This window comes from Phyllostomus discolor, chromosome 4 (genome assembly GCF_004126475.2).
Source record: "Phyllostomus discolor isolate MPI-MPIP mPhyDis1 chromosome 4, mPhyDis1.pri.v3, whole genome shotgun sequence".
NCBI lineage: Eukaryota > Metazoa > Chordata > Mammalia > Chiroptera > Phyllostomidae > Phyllostomus > Phyllostomus discolor.
The window spans coordinates 147,008,176-147,014,369 of record NC_040906.2 but is presented as its reverse complement, the minus strand read 5'-3'; the positions used below and the strand labels follow the sequence as shown (position 1 = coordinate 147,014,369).

General features: G+C 36.8%; 1 pseudogene; it reads right to left on the bottom strand.

The window, feature by feature from the left end:
* Nucleotides 1–239: 239 nt before the first annotated feature.
* LOC114495039 lies at nt 240–1,201 on the bottom strand (annotated as a pseudogene).
* Between the last annotated feature and the right edge of the window lie 4,993 nt (nt 1,202–6,194).

Genomic DNA, 6,194 nt, shown 5'->3' with positions numbered 1-6,194 from the left:
TAGGACATGATCATGCATCCCTCAATTTTACACTAGTTTTAATACTCACAGTGTTTAAGTTCAATCAACAAATATTCAAGCCCCCATGGAAACAAATGAAATGAGATAACCTTTTTGTATAATTGGGTCAGCTCTTTTTAAGAGTAAAAAAAGTTAAATTGGGATTTAAAAATCTAATGGACAGGCAAAATACTTTTAATTCAACCACATTACTGTTACTGTTAATTCAACCACATTATTTAGGTCACAGGACTTCCCACTAGCCTTTCTTGTCAGAGCAGCTCATCTTTTGAACCACTTTTCCTCAGCATCAGCTTTATGAATAAATAAATGTGGACGAGCCAGAGAATTGTCACCTTGGTACTCGATAGCAGTAGGGATGCTGCCAGGGTCTATTTCTCTCTCATTACTGGGTGCATCAGCAACTGCTGGTGCTGGTCCTGAGAGTGAGTTGCGTGCTTCTCCTCACTAGGTTCCACTGAGTCTTTGACTTCTTTACTTGATCTGAATGTCTGCTGAACAAAAGAATTACTTTCAATGGCTTCAATTTTTTACTTTTTTCACTTGTTCTACCAGGGTGGTTTGATCTTCCTCCTTTCTTCTCTTTGCTTCTTCTTTATTTATTTCTGTGGCTTTCAATGCTTCATCAGCTTTTGAAACAGCTTCAAGAACTAGCTGTAGTTTAGCTTTGGCTTGTTCAGCTGGGGGCAGATGTTCTAATCCAGAGCTTTGTTGTTTCCAGATTCCCCGAGTTTGATGTTGTTTAATTCTTTGCCCTTGCCTTTCTCCTTCTCCCTTTCTCTTTTCTCCTTATCTCTGCCTTTACATTGTTCTCTGTCCCAAGATGAACTTTGTGTTCTTCTGTGACTGGACTTTCCACCTCTTCGACTATGGAAACATGGATGAGGTCTTGACCTGGACCTTCTTGTTCTGCTTTGTGACCTAGATCTCTGAACTCTGTAGGATTTCCCTCAACCTCTTGAATGACTTTGACTTTGTTTCCTTCTAGAGCCATAAAAAGAGTTACTGCTGATTATGCTACATCTTCGATCATAAGAATGTGAGTGAGGTTGAAAATTTCTGGACCAAGACTTGACTTTGACCTTAATGTCCCTCCACCTTTCCTTCAGCTATATGTTCTGCTATCTGAAGAACTACTTGAAGATGACTGTCTATGGTATTTCTTTTTTTCCCCTTGCATCTGCTTTCTTCTCCAGCATCTGATGAACAGCATCACATTCCTGGCTCCCTGCCTTTGGGCTCTCACCTCTCCTTGACTTGAAAGCACCACAAACCTACAAATATGTCTTCCAACTGAGGTGCTGCCAGCATCCTCTGTCTGAACTTAAGGGTACCACCTTTCTTCTAGAACTTTCTAAAAAATAGAACCCTACAGTAATATGTGCTTTTTGTCTGGCTTCTTTCACTCAACAAATGTATTTCTTGTTGCTGAGTTGTTTATCCATTCACCTGTTGATGGACTTTTGGGTTGTTTCCAGTTTGGAGCCATTATGAATAAAGCTGCTATGAATATTTGCTTAGAAATATGTGTTTGGATATATGCTTTCACTTATCTTGGATAAATACTTAAGACAGTAATGGCAGGGTCATATAGTAAATACATGCTTTTATTTTTCAAGAAACTGTCAACTTTTCCAAAGTGGTTGTACCACTTATATGCCCATCAGCAGTGTATGGGAGTTCTGATTCCCCCATACACTAGCCAACACCTGGTACAGCCAGTCTTTTTAATTTTAGCCCTTCTAATAGAGGTGCAGTGGTATTTCCTTGTGTTTTAATTTGCATTTTTCTAATGACTTATGTTGAATATCTTTTCATGTGCTTATTTGTTCTCCATGCATTGTCTTTGGTGATAGGCTTGCTGAAATTTTTTGCCCACTTTTTAAATAGAGTGTTTTCTCATTTTTTAGTTTTCAGAGTTTTTTCTTTTTACATTCTGGATACAAGTTTTTCATCAGTCATGTGATTTGAAAATAGTTTCCCCCATCCATGGCTTTTCTTTTTATTTTCATGGCCTTTGTGAAGCTTATTGACGAGAGGACGCAAACCCGCCAGTGGCCTGGGTGGCCCACGCCTGTGCTGCAGCACCAGCATGGATGGGCACTTGTTCTCTGGGGCAAATGCAGAAATCCCCGGGTCTTCCCAAATGATAAAGACCACCCACTTTTTCAAGCCTAATTTAATTTACTGACATTTTTCTATGCAAAAAAAATATGGTAGATGAAGTGTGTGAAAGATACCTATCTCAGTATATTTCTTCTACAATGACTGGGTTTTGTCTCTAGGGTGTAACAGTTTTGTGGAATTTCTTAAGCCTGCAGGGCTTATTTAAGACTATTTTTCCTTTATTCCAACTCTGAAGAACATTATGCTCATTAAAAGTCATAGGAAATTAAACACAGCTAACCACCAGGTATTACGGTTTAAACAGGAAAAAGAAAGATTTGCAATTGATCCAATTTGAAGTGATTTGAAGGTGCAGACAGTATGGGGTGACTAATTCAAATGTATGATAATTACCTGCTTCTATTGAACAAACTACAGCCAAAGATTATGTGCTTCCAGGAGGCCAACTTCCCAGTTGCCTTCATGGTGGCTAAAGAGTGTACATAAGACAGAAAAGATTTATTGATCCCTTTAAACAAGGTGCCTTTTCCCAATTACACACAATTTATAACATAATCGAGAAATGTTTATTCCCACTTTGAACTTTTTTCTCCCCATCTTCTCTTTAGTTCTGAGTAATTTTTTTTCTGAAAGGATGCTCTTCTTAGACTTCTACTGATCACCTTTGATATTTACTTACAGGTGCAAGTGTACCTTGTGAAACAGTCATGTGTGAAAGGCAGTCATTTCACTTGCCCTGGATGTAGAAATTTTGTTCTCTAGGTAGGACGGTTCCTCTGAAGATGCAGCCAGATGTGGCCTACTGGGAAGCAGAGGCAGTCTGTGATAAGCCTGGATTTAGGTCCAGAGAGCTGCTCCCTTGTGGCAGTCAGGTGCTGGGAGAAGAAGCTTTGGTACATGGAGACCCCCAACTCCTTTATCCCTAAGTGTGCTGCTTCCAAGAAAAGCCCAGCATCGGGGGCAATGGGCCATGGCAGCAAATCCTGGCAGAGTCAGACAAAAGCAGGCCTCACTGGGAAGTCCAGGCTAAGGGAGGATATAAAGGAAGTCTGTTGAAAGACAAGGCTCATGCTCAGGCTGTGAGGCCAGCCCACATGTGGGAGGGAAAGAAAGCTCTAAACCAGGGCTGCCTGATGGGGCATGTACATGCAAAGCCTCCTTCTTGATTCTCATTTGTCTTATAATATGCACATGGCTAAACCTGACCTTTTGATCAAGAAATCCATTCATTCATCCATTTGCTCATTCATCCATCATTCATTTGGTCAATCACTCGTTATGCAACAAACATTTACTGAGTGTGACAGATGTGCTAGCAACTTCGCTAAATGCCAGGGAACAAAACCTATGTATCCATAAACCACAGACTGTGTGCTAACAAATTTAAGATATAAAAATATCCCTAAATGACAGTACTCTCTTCTGGAGAAGCCCAGTGAATAATTTACATTCAGACTTTCTAAAGGAATAAATAAAGGCTAATTTAAAATGTGAGATAAAAAGAAACATTTGTCTATGATCCAACAGGAATGCACATTTAATGTGGAATACAGTCATTGGACAGTTTTGGTCAAATAGGTTCATGGTTCCCCTTTTTGCTAAGTTGGTATTAAAAGTAAAGAAAGGGTAAAAGGAGGTGAAAATATAAGTTTTGACTTCAAATTCTTTAAAAAGAAAACAAAAAACTAGAGATAATATTGAACTATACATTTAAATGAAAAATCAACATCATCATTTACACAGGTGTTCTTTTAGGATAAGGGATACACTAAATTTCGCTTCATTAGCAGAGAACAACTTTTTAATAAACAAGGTAAATATAATAAATAATCTCAGTCAAGGCATCAATTAAATAAATTGCATAAACTAGGGTTTACTTTAGATCAGTGGTTCTCAATATTTTGGTCTCAGGAGTCCTTTAGTCTTTTAAAAGTTATTGAAAACCCTAAAGAACTTTCTTTGTGTGGATTATATTTATCAATATTTATTATATTAGAACTAAATCCAAGAATTTAAAAACATATATTTATTAATTGATTTAGAAATAACAATAAGCCCATTTCATATTCATATAAATAACATACATACACTCATCAAAAATGTATTTTCTAAAACAAAGAGATTTAGTGACAAGAGTGGATTGTTCTACATTTTTGCCCTACTGTCTTGCTTAAAGATTCTCATATTCTGCATGTGATATGTTTCAATATGCCGTTTGGTAGAAAAAAATCAAACTTCACAGAGGTATATAGTTGGAAAACAGAAGAGCATTTTAAGCTTTACTGAGGTATTAATTGACAAAATATTAAGATATTTTGAGTATACATGGTGGTGATTTGATAGACATTGTGAAAGGATTCCTCCTGCCTAGTTAGTTAACATACCATCACCTCACCTTCCCTCCCTCTTTCTTTCTTTCTTTCTTTCTTTCTTTCTTTCTTTCTTTCTTTCTTTCTTTCTTTCTTTCTTTCTTTCCTTCTTTCTTTCTTTCTTTCTTTCCTTCTTTCCTTCTTTCCTTTGGTGAGAACATACACATTGTAATCTCTTAGCAAATTTCAATTGTACAATATGACATAATAAACTACAGTCACCATGTTTTACATTAGATTCTTAGACCTTAAACATCTTATAGCTGAAAGTTTATACCCACTTGCCAACCTCTCCCTATTTCCCTCCAGCCCCAGCCAATGGCAACTACTCTTCTACTTTCTGCTTCTCTGAGTTGACTTTTTATTTAGATCCCACAGATAAATGATACATTGCAGTATTTATCTTTCTCTGTGTGGCTTTTTCTTTCTTACTTAGCATAATGTCCTCAAGGTCCATCTATGTTTTTGCAAATGGCAGGATTCCCTTCTTTCTCATGACTGAATAATGACTATATACATATATGTGTATATACATACATAGATGTGCACCCCCTTTCTTTACATATACATTGGTGGACCCTGGATTGTTTCCATATCTTGGTTACTGTGAATAAAGCTGCAGTAAACATGGGAATGCAGATCCCTCTTTGAGCTCCTGTTTTCATTTCCTTTGTACATATACTCAGAAGTGGGTTGCTAGATAATAGAGTAGTTCTATTTTTAATTTTTTTTGAGAAACACGCTGTTTTCAACAGAAGCTGCACCAATTCACATGCCCACAAATAGGGCACAAGTGTTCCCTTTTCTTCACATGAAAGCAGCATTTACAGAGCCTTTCAGTAACTGTGGACTGTCTTCTTTAACACAATATGCAAATTCAACAGTGTTAGTTTCTTGAATTTGAAGAAATGTCAATGAACTTTTAATACTCTGTAACAGTAAAATTCACTGGTATATCTTGCCCTTTAAATGGATCTTTTATTCATGCATGTTTTCACCAGATCACCCACTGGCAAATATTAGTTCACTAAGTTGTGCAGATTTTCCAAAAGTTGATATAAAAAGTTATGCAGTATCAAAAAATCACAATGATTAATATCTGCATTTATCTCATCAAAAATACCATTAGGTATTGAGAAGCTACCAAACTCACAGGAGAAGATACAAGTTTTTCAAGATTTAGTTTCTTCAAGGTTGAAACTTAGCAAAAATGGTGAATTAAATAAATACAAGATTAGCAAAATTAAAAAAAAAGTTAGACCTGAGAGTGACAGGTTACTTTGTTAATTTTCCAGAAAATGTCTGCAAAATAAACCTGTCTGAATAACCACAGTTTGTATGTCATTTGTTATTTGTATGTTGCTTATACGTGGCCTTCCAGAAATTAAGCAGCTAGTTCAGCTTGTAATTTAAAGTGTTTTTTCTTCAAACAACTGTTTTCCTTCAGTACACAATAGAAATGTTTTATATATACTTACCATTTTCTCACACAAAATGTGTCTGCATTCTTAAGTGAAATTGGCTTTTTTTTTTTTCTGGGCACGTGTGATATTGAAGAATACCATCGCTCGTTGCTGGTGCAGGGCAGTTCCCTAGATCTGTATTTAGGCACCAGTGGTTCTACCCACTGTTTCTTTTGGATTTTCAGTAAAATGTCAACACACTTGTCACAAGGAT